Consider the following 11,195-nt stretch of genomic DNA (forward strand, 5'->3'; position numbering starts at 1 on the left):
AGTGTTCTAGCAAAAAGGCTAAATAGGGTGGTCAACTGGACTTTAAACTAGAAAGTGGTGGGGGAAAGGAATTGTAAAACTCCAAGAAGTATAACGGCCAATGGGAAACAAAGTAGCAGGTTAACATCTGTGGGCATAGATTCGACTGCATGGAAAAGTATGAAAACAAAATGAATAGAAAGGAGAACTTGAAGAGGTTATTAAAGTCATCAGAACTCAAAATAGGACAGGTGGATGAATACAGCAGGCCAAGCAGCATCAGAGGAGCAGGAAGGCTGACATCTCGGGCCTAGACCCTTCTTCAGAAATGGGGGAGGGGAACGGGGTTCTGAAATAAATAGGGAGAAGGGGAGGCGGATAGAGGAGAAGACCGGTGGAGAGGAGACAGACAGGTCAAAGACGCGGGGATGGACCCAGTAAAGGTGAGTGTAGGTGGGGAGGTAGGGAGGAGATAGGTCAGTCCAGGGAGGACAGACAGGTCAAGGGGACGGGATGAGGTTGGTAGGTAGGAGATGGGGGTGTGGATTGAGGTGGGAGGAGGGGATAGGTGGGAGGAAGGACAGGTTAGGGAGGCGGGGACGAGCTGGGCTGGTTTTGGGATGCGGTAGGGGGAGATCTCCCTACACTCGCCCCTACACTCACCTTTACTGGCTCCATCCGTGCCTCTGACACGTCTGTCTCCTCTCCACCTATCTTCTCCTCTATCCATCTTCTATCCGCCTCCCCCTCTCTCCCTATTTATTTCAGAACCCCCTTCCCCTCCCCCATTTCTGAAGAAGGGTCTAGGCCGGAAACGTCAGCCTTTCTGCTCCTCTGATGCTGCTTGGCCTGCTGTGTTCATCCAGCTCTACACCTTGTTATCGCAGATTCTCCAGCATCTGCAGTTCCTACTATCTCTGAAACAAAATAGGACAGAGTTTTTGGAAAGGGTTAGAAATCAAACTTCACACGGGATAAAGAGATGACATTGAGAAGAGGGATGATAAATACAGGACTGAAGGTGTCATATTTGAATGCACACCATATATGAAATAAGGTAAATGAGTTTATGGTGCAGATCGAAATTGGCAGGTATGTGGTATGCATCACTGAGACGTGGCTGTAATGGGATCAGGATTGGAAGCAAAATATCCAAGGATATACATTCTATCAAAAAGACAGACAGGTGGACAGAGGGGTTGAGGTTTCCTTATTAGTAAGAAATGAAATTAAATCAATAACAAGAAATGATGTAGGGCCAAATGATATGGAATCTGTGTGAGTAGAGTTGAGGAGCCGCAAAGGTAAGAAAAAACCATAATGGGAGTTATGTATAGGCCTGCTAACGGTATTCAGGATTTGGAGCACAAGATGCACCAGGAGATAGAAAAGGCGTGTAAGAAAGGCAAGGTTGCAATGATCATGGGGAGGATTTCAGTGTGCAGGTGGACTGGGAAAATTAGGTTTGTAGTGGATTTTTTTGCAAGAAATTTGTAGAATGTCTATGAGATGGCTTTTTGGAGCAGCTTGTGGATCCCACTAGGGAACAAACAATTCTGGACTTAGTGATGTGCAGGGAGCTTAAGGTGAAGGAACCCTTAGGAGGCAGTGACCATAATGTGATAGAATTTACTCTGCAATTTGAGAAGGAGAAATTAGAATCAGATGTAATGGTATTACAGTTGAATAAAGGCAGCTATAGAGGCACGAGGGAAGAGCTGACCAGAATTGATTGGGAGGGGACCCTAGCAGGAAACCCAATGGAACAGCAATGGCGGGAGTTTCTAGGAGTAATTCAGGAGACACAGCAAAAACTCATCCCTAGGGAAAACAAGCATACTAAAGGGACGACGAAGTGACCATAGCTGACAATAGAAGTCAGGGACAGCATAAAAGCAAAATAGAAAGCAAATAATGTGGTTAAGGGCAGTCGGAAACTTACAAAGACCAACAGAGGGCAACTAAAAAAGAAATAAGGAGGGAGAAAATTAAATATGAGGGTAAGCTAACAAGTAATATAAAAGAAGATTGCAAGAGTTTCTTTAGATATCTAAATGGCAAAAGAGAGGCAAAAGTGGACATTGGGCTGCTGGAAAATGACGCAGGAGAAGTAGTAAGGGGGAGCAAAGAAATGGCAGAGGAACTGAGCAAGTACTTTGTGTCAGTCTTCATGGTAGAAGACATGAGTAACACCCCAAAAATTCAAGAGTCAGAGGGCAGTGGTGAGTATGGTGGCCATCACCAAGGAGAAGGTGCTACAAAAATGAAAGGTCTGAAGTGAATAATTTACCTGGACCAGACGGTCTACACCCCAGAATTCTGAAGAGATAGTGAAGGTGTTAGTGGTGATCTTTCAGGAATCACTGGAGTCAGAGAGGGTCCTAGAGGACTCAAATGCCTAATATAACTCCCCCCGTTTAAGAAGGGAGTAAGGCAAAAGATGGAAAATTACCGGCTGATTAGCCTCCCCTCGCTCGTTGGTAAGATTGTGGAGTCCATTGTGAAGGATGAGATTTCTGAATACTTGGAAATGCATGGTAAAATAGGGCAAACTCAGCGAGGTTTCATCAAGGGGAGGTTAAGCCTTACAAATCTGTTCGAATTCTTTTGAGGTCTAATCTGCTCATTAGCTCCATGGAGAAGTTATGTACCTAGACTTCCACAAGGCCCTTGACAAGGTGCCACACAGGAGGCTGCTGAGTAAGATAAGGGCCTATGGTGTTAGAAGCAAGGAACTAGCATGGATAGAAGATTGGTTGTCTGGCAGAATGCAGAGAGTAGGGATTAAAGGGTCCTTCTCAGGATGGCAGGCAGTGACTAGTGGTGTTCCACGAGGCTCAGTTTTGGGATCACAAGTTTTCCCATTATACATTTAATGATCTAGATGAAGGAACTGAGGACATTCTGTCTAAGTTTGCAGACAATACAAATGTAGGTGGAGGAACAGGTAATATTGAGGAGGTAGGGAGGCTGCAGAAGGATTTTAGATGGATTAGGAGAGTGGGCAAAGAAATGGCAGATGGAATACAACGTGGTAATGTGTGAGATCATGCACTTTGGTAGGAAGAATAGAGGCATTGACAATTTTCTAAATAGGGAGAAACTTAAGAAATCTGAAGTGCAAAGGGACTTGGGAGTCCTAGTCCAGGATTCTCTGAAGGTAAACTTGCAGGTTAAGTCAGTAGTTAGGAAGGCAAATACAATGTTGGCATTTATTGTGAGAGGACTAGAATATAAAAGCAGGGATGCACTTCTGAGTCTTTATAAGGCTCTGGTCAGACCACATGCAGAGTATTGTGAGCAATTTTGGGCTCCATAACTCAGGAAGGGTGTATTGGCCCTGGAATGGGTCCAGAGGAGGTTCACGAGAATGATCCCAGGAATGAAAGGCTTAATATACGAGCAACGTTTGAGGAGTCTGGGTCTATACTCGATGGAGTTTAGAAGGATAAGGGGGAAATAATTGAAACTTAGAATACTGATCAGCCTGGACAGAGTGGACATTGGGAAAATGTTTCCATTAGCAGGAGAGACTACGACCTAAGGGCACAGCCTTAGAGTAAAGGGAAGACCCTTTAGAACGGAGATAAGGAGAAACTTCTACACCCAGAGAGTGGTGAATCTTTGGAATTCACTGCCACAGAAGGCCGTGGAGGCCAGGTCATTGAGTATATTTCAGACAGAGATAGATATGTTCTTTATTGTCAAGGGGATCAAGGGTTATGGGGAAAAAGCGGGAGAGTGGGGTTAAGAAACTTATCAGCCATGCTTGAATGGCAGAGCAGGCTGAATGGCCTAATTTCTGCTCCTACGTCTTATGGTTTGAAATAGTGTACATAAAAATTTGCCAAATTTGTAAATTTTCATTTACTAGTGGTTTAAATGATGCCTCCATCTTCAGAGTATTAATTTAAATTGCAGCTTTCAATAATTGGGTTTCAGTAGATTTTGTTATAGTTTCCTCTTAATTTTAAGCTTACATTTTTAGTAGTATTAGATGTTTGTCAGTCCAAGCTATACAAGTGTTCTGTAATTAAACAATTGGCAGTTCTCATGGTGCAAGCAGAATATTATATGCACACCTAGTCAATAATCCTAAGAGTTCATTAAGGTACAAGACAAATCTGCAATACCCAAACTGTAACCATTCATTAAACAATCACCTCAAATTTACCATCCCATTTCATTATTGGTGTAAATTTATATCTAAAGTAATCTCATATCAACTAATTTAAGTTCTATCAAAATTTATTGTTTTAAACTCACATTAGGTTCTGCACACAGTGAATTTGACTTTTTTTTGACAAATTAGTAAAATCAGACAAACTGTTATTAACATTGAAATTATAGCAGAACTTAAATATTTAAATAATTAGTGTGGTTAGCTTTAAAAAGAAAGTTTACAGAAGCAGTTTTGTTACAACACAGTAGTTTAGCACTGCTGATTATGAGGTTACAGTTATTGCTAGTGAGATGAAATTTGTTTAGGATTAACCTCCTAGGATAATTGGCTAGCTAATTCTGTTAATTTGTCAATCTGTTGAATATCTTAAAGTTAGGGACATGGAGTTCACTGGCCCTGATTTTTAGATGCAGAGATTAAAATTTGTGACCTATCCATTTATGTTGAACATGGCGTGGGCAAATAATTTTTCACTTGCCTCATTTCTGCGATGTGTAGCATGTCCATATGTGGCTGTTGTGCAGCCCTGGGCATCTGTTTTCATGAAGAACTGTGTTCTACACAGCCTTCCCTTTTTAAAAGTGCAGTGCTTATAAGAACAAAGTTGCAGCAATACACTGTAGGCTGCTGGGTAATCATATTTGTCCATTCAGGGACAAACTATGGCACAGCAAGGGGGAAGAACACTGTCCCGATTTTACTAATGTCACCTGGGAAACACAATTTTTAAAAATTTTTATTTTTGGGGTCTAAGCACTGCTGGCTAAGCGAGAATTTGTTGCCCATTTCCAATTGCTCTTAAGATGATGGTGATCTGCCATCTTGAACCAGTACAGTCTGTCATGTGATGAAGGTAGTCAATTCCAGAGTGTGATTCCACAAACATGACATTAATTCTACAAAAATGTGACGTGATTGCCAAAAGAATCAGAGACAACAGAACGAAAATCTGAGATAGTAAGAACTGCTGTGCTGGAGTCAGAGATAACAGTGTGGAGCTGGAGGAACATAACTGGCCAGGCAGCATCAGAGGAGCAGGAAAGTTGACATTTCTTCTTCTGAAGAAGGGTCCCGACCCGAAACGTCAACTTTCCTGCTCTTCTGATGCTGCCTGGCCTGCTGTGTTCCTCCAGCTCCACACTGTATTAGAACAAAAATCTCTTTTGCACGATGTATGGTTCGAACTTGGAAGTCACTGCCCGAGAGTGTGATGAATGCAGATTCAGTCAAAGCCTGGTAACAGGAATCAAATCATTATTTGAGCAAAAAATATTATGGAGCTGTGGAGGAAGGACAGGAACATTAGCTGAGTTGCTCTTACAGAGAACCAGTGTAGACTAAATGGGCCAAATGGCCTCAGTGCTACAATCATTCTATGGTTTTTGCGGATGAATGTCATCCAAAACCGGTAGAAGAAGTAGATACATGGCAGGTGAGCTAAGAAGTCATCCTGGCTTTGGCCTTTTGAATATAAATCTCAACATAATGCATACCACTACAAGGCCATCTTAGAGGACAGCAAGTTTCTGTCTTATGCAACCTCTTCTCACTCACTCCTCATCCTGAATGAGCCATGTGATGGAAACTGCAGATGGCGTGAACATAAACCTCCTACTTTACTGTTACAGAAAATGCCATTTTCTTAATGTTTTTTGTGCATCACGTCATTGACTTCAGTGATATTTTGATACTATATGTTAACACCTTCAAGGACATGGAGGGGATACATGAACACCCACTACTCCTGTTGATTGGCACTGGACCTAGGCAAAATAGCTACTAACACCTTACACATTATAACTCTGCAGAAAGATCTGTGTAGTGTCTCTTAGAAGTTACACCCATGACATGATCGTCATTCACTTCCAACAGTGCTACAAAGATGCAATCCATTTCCAATTTGTCTGTGATTAATGTTTACAGCATTTAACAGAACCTCCTATGTCCGCTGTTGGATTTAAAATTGTTGCTTTGACTTCCTCTGGTGTTTTGCCTTATCAGATTTCAGAGACCTGAGTCATGGATCTCATTCAGTAGAAGTGATGACTTCTGGATCCTGTGCCCCTGGATAAGTTTCTCTTCCACTGTAATATTTGGACTAGCTATTTTAAATCTCCCCTTCCTGGATCTGTAAACATCATAATGTAAACTTGCATCTGCCTGCCTTTGGTTCACATGTTGAATTTTGATCAGTGTAGTCCAGGATGCTGAGTGTGGAATTCCAGAAGATTGCCATATACATTTCCAGTTGTAAATTATTCATAAACTACCTTTTAATTTGGCCCTTTGTAACAAAAAAACAATTTTGTGCTGTGATTCCCCTCCTACTAGGAGGGAATGGTGCAATGCATCAGATAGGATGGCCCATCCTTTCTGAAAACATGAGTTCAAATACATCAGATTGGTTGTAAATCTTTCAACTGATTCCAGTAGAGATCTTGTGTAACACTCACCCTAACTTGTAACAGCAAGCTGCTTGAAATTCAGCACTAATTGAATGAATGGAGTTGGAAGATTATCTGCTTCTGAGGTTAACATAAACTGGAACAGAACCGAGACTTCACTTGCATTTAGTTATGAGCCAGATAACTTCAAGAAATATTGCATTTCCAAATGCTACTGTGTTTTTATTCTTCTTAAGAACAAATGTAAAATGTACAGTCCAATACCTCATTGTATGACAAGTATTTTTTACTATATAGTCTAATTAAAATAGAGCTCTTCAGACATTGGGAGTTTTGATTACTAGGACCTAGTTCCCCCAACACTGTTTCCAGGATTGGACACTGCAAGATGGATCAGGTCAGCTTTTGGCTTAGTCCCACCCCCAGGGACCTTTCCCAAAGAATTGTTTGACTACCCATGCTAAAAAGGCATACAGTGAATTTGCATTTTTAAGGCCACAATCGGAGTGATTTTGAGGGCTTTCCAGCTGCTTAATGGAAATAGCTCCATTAGGGCCTTTGTGAGTAGAGGTGGAGGCACTGAGGGGTGGGGGATGGGCATTGGAAGGAGATGAAGATGTGCCCAAAAGAGATGCCTAAGCACAATTAAGCTCCCCGCCCCACAACACTCCAAGTAGATATTTCCCCAATAATCTGTTGGGTGCTATGCTTCCACAAGCCCTTGAATATTTATTTTGTACGCCTCAGTGTACATCCACATTGCATGAGGAGCACAGCAGCCAATTAGGGGACTATATCTGGAATAGTAACTTTACTAGTTTCATTCCTGGTAATTGTGGTCCTGACTTCAGGCTCCCTTAAAGCCCTTGGAAAATCCTGCCCCTAATGCTCCATACTATTAAAAAGTCAGGGGTGAGGTAATATGATTGCATTGCTCTCCTTTATTCCATGCTTTAACTTTTTATGGGATTAATGACCAATTCAAATCAAATTTGTTTAAAGAATCTGGGTGAAATAACTGCACAGAGACCGGTATCCCGTCACCAAGTCACCCTTTATTTAATTGTGCACAGTACACTGGTTGTGGCCTCCTTGAACTGAGGAGATTCTAAATCTCCTGGTTAAATTGGTCAGCCAGGGTTTTCTTGACTGGCACTGGTGAACAATCCCTATCAAGGATCTCTTAGTCAAACAAAATCCAGCTGGTTCCAGTCACTACATTGAGATTTGTGAGGAGCAAAGTATCTGACAGAAGGTGGATCCTTGATTTCTTGATCTGACGGAGGTAGAGCTTAGAAACACTGATCATAACTTTATTGGTTTGCCAGCTCATTGACTTTCTATCCACGTAAATTTTTATTTCCTATTGTTTCAGATTTTAGGCAGCCTCTTTTGAGTCCGAAATAAGGAAATACACAGCACATACATCATTTTCTGAAACAGAAAGAAAGATTTGTTTTTATTGTGACCCAGATTTTTTATTTTGCAGGTATTGACGACCTTTTGGCAGTTTCAATATTTTCAGTTTTTCTTTTATTACTTTTAATAGTGTCATTCCCTGTTTACTCCATCCGCATCCTCAGCAACATAAATATTTTTTACTAATAGAACCCATTCAATGCAAATGCAGTTCTCTTCAACTCTTGCAGCTGTGCTTAGCTAAATTTAAACTTAAACAATACTACTTGTTAATAACCACCCTTGAAACTGTCATCTGCCTGTTTGGAAAAATGTGATTTTTCAACAACACGCATTATTTAATTTATGTTGTAATTATTAGAAATTGTCCTCTACTTAATTGAGGTAAATATTTCATTTTATCCCTTTTATTTTCTGAACGTCTTTATCATGTTAAATATATAAAACAAGAAGCAGCCCATCATCGAATTTAAACATCTTGAAAATTTGCATTCAGCAGAATCAAATCTGTCAAAAGTTTAATTGCTCTTCTATGACACTTCAAACTCTGTAATCCCTGTGTGAGTAGAGTAAGATGTAATTCAATGACCAGTCACTCCAATGGTAACAGTTCATGAACACTATTATAATAATATGACTATTAGAGAATCTGAGGAGACTGATCCTTAGTGATACATTTAGGGAAAGTAAAATCAATTTGCATCTTAAAAAGCTGCTTGGATAGCTGTGCTTTCATCTGATGCCCGTAAATGTTCTTCCGCTTCAAAAAAGAACTTTAGTGTTCCTTTCTGGATAAAATGAATGAATACCAGACTGTTTAAGAAAAAAATGAAGAATTTAAATAAGTGCAATGCTATTATGCAGCTTCTATTAACATCCTTTACCATCGACTCTTTTGGTCCAGATTTCATATTGCCCCAAAGCTATTTGATCCAAGCCCTTCTCTATTCCCATCATATTACATTTTAATGAAGAAATAACTATCTGGTTTAACACTATTTTCGGATGGTTGACCTAAAGTTATGGATGTTAATTGTTTTATAAGAATAACAGCACTCTTGAATTTCATATGTCCACATGGATCCTAAGCTTTCAATAGACACTTGGTTTCTGTACCAGTCAATAATGGATACAGGAAATAAACTGCAAATAGGCTTGAAATGTAATGTTGGAGCCGTGCAGTTTAGCTTTAAGCGTACACTGCATTTTTATGGTATAAATTTAGTGCTGAAATATGTACTCTCTTTAAAGCATAGAATAGTGAGTACGTTTTACATTGTTTTCTTAGGTTGCTCACTTGTGGCTTTTACTAAAGATTCTGGCCGTATTTAGACTTTAATAATACTGCTATAGACTGATCAAGTGCAGATGATCCATAAATTATTGTCCCTGTATAGTTGGTAATATGTGTAGTGAAAGTGTCAGACATTTCCTGTGACCTGTTGCATTCACTGTCTCAAAATCAATTAAGTTTATATTAAAAATTGTGTATTTTTATTAAAACATTGATGTAATTGATGAGACATTTCAATTCATTCCATACAGGATGTCAGAACAGCCATTTCACAATACAGGTGGTAGAAGGATCGAGAGTGGTGGAGATGTAGAGCTGGATGTCATCAGCATTTGTGTACAATATATAATACTATAATATCATCAGTTGATTCCAAGAAGTAGCAGCATGAAGAAGAGTGGATTGAATCTTTGAAAATTTTAGAGGTAAAAGTGTGGGCTGTCACGATGACTACTCATTGCAGGCAGTTTCTCACAAGGTAAAGAAAGACCTGTCACAGTACTTGGGAGTCTTTTGGCAGGATACCCCCCTCATTATGTGAGCCACTGCAAATAGTAACTATTGTAATTTTCCCTAGTGGCTTAGTTCTCATTTCTGAAACATAATCAGAAGATACAGGAAATACTCCAGATGTAAAAGAACACTTGAGAGAGAAATAGTGGCCTGGATTTTCTGACCTGCAGTTTTTCGTTCTGTAGTGTAGATGGGAATTGTGCATCAGGAACTTGCAGAATTCCTAAAGTAGTAGACTTTGGGACATTGTCCTGGATGTTGAAGGTTCCAATGGGCAATTTCCCTGTGCTTGGAGCCGTCCAAAAGCATCTGTTTAAGTCTGAAAATTTTGAAGATTCCAATGAATTAAGCAAGCAGTTAAACAGAAAAAATAATGCAAATGAAAACCAAGTCTAATCGCTGGGTAACTATTACACTGACCCCTCAACTTACAACACTCTCCCAACTGCACCTCTCCTGACTCTCTCTCGCTGTCAAAGGAAGCATCATTACAATCTCTGACAGAGCTCACAGTGAATCTGTAAATCTTTGCAATAGGAGTGGAGTGGCACTCTGGAGAATATGAGTGGGTACTCCCGCTACATTTTAATAGGAAATCTCTTCAATGATTAAACTACTGTACCCTCAATTTTAATCATTAACAATATTAAAATAATTGTTACAGCAGAGTAGGTGGCCATTCAGCTCATCATCTCTCCAAGGGCTGTCCAAATACACAATTTACTTTGTGCTATCCACTTATGTACAGTGTGGAACTTTTATAACTTGATATCAAATCTCTGTTACAATCAATGTAACGAATGGTATCCGATTGCATGAGCAGGTATGTGCATCACATTTTTACATCTACATTTTCTTGTGTTCTTCTCTCATCAGCATTGTGAAGACCATACCAGTACATAAATCCTAACTTATTATTTATGGTCTTGTAATTTTTTTGAAATCCATTTAAGATTGTCTAAATTTACATCATCTGTTGAGTGGATGAGATACCAATTCTTTTCCTTGATCACATACCAGTTCTTTCCGTCGAAGATTTGTCATAGTGGCTGATGAGTAACTGACTGTTTTGCGGACCTCTGTCATGAACTACTTTTGTGTAAGACTTTCTGTATTTTGTTAGTTATGAAGTTTATAAGACCTTTTTTTTAATCTCTGTTTTGTGCGTATAATTTAAGCTAAAAATGCAGGGGTGCTCATGTAATTCATTCTGAAATCTGCCTGACAGTAGGCCTTGGTGGTTTGATTATTAGAGATTAAAGGGCACTCAGATGCTTTACTGGAAGATGTAGCAAGTTGTTTACTTTTGCAGGTAGTGCCAAAAGCCTGTGTGCTAACAGTGATAGACAGAGTTTCCAAGAATTTCGAGCACGTCTGGTTGCAAACAGTTGTGTTTTAAATT

This window comes from Rhincodon typus, chromosome 15 (genome assembly GCF_021869965.1).
Source record: "Rhincodon typus isolate 14 chromosome 15, sRhiTyp1.1, whole genome shotgun sequence".
NCBI lineage: Eukaryota > Metazoa > Chordata > Chondrichthyes > Orectolobiformes > Rhincodontidae > Rhincodon > Rhincodon typus.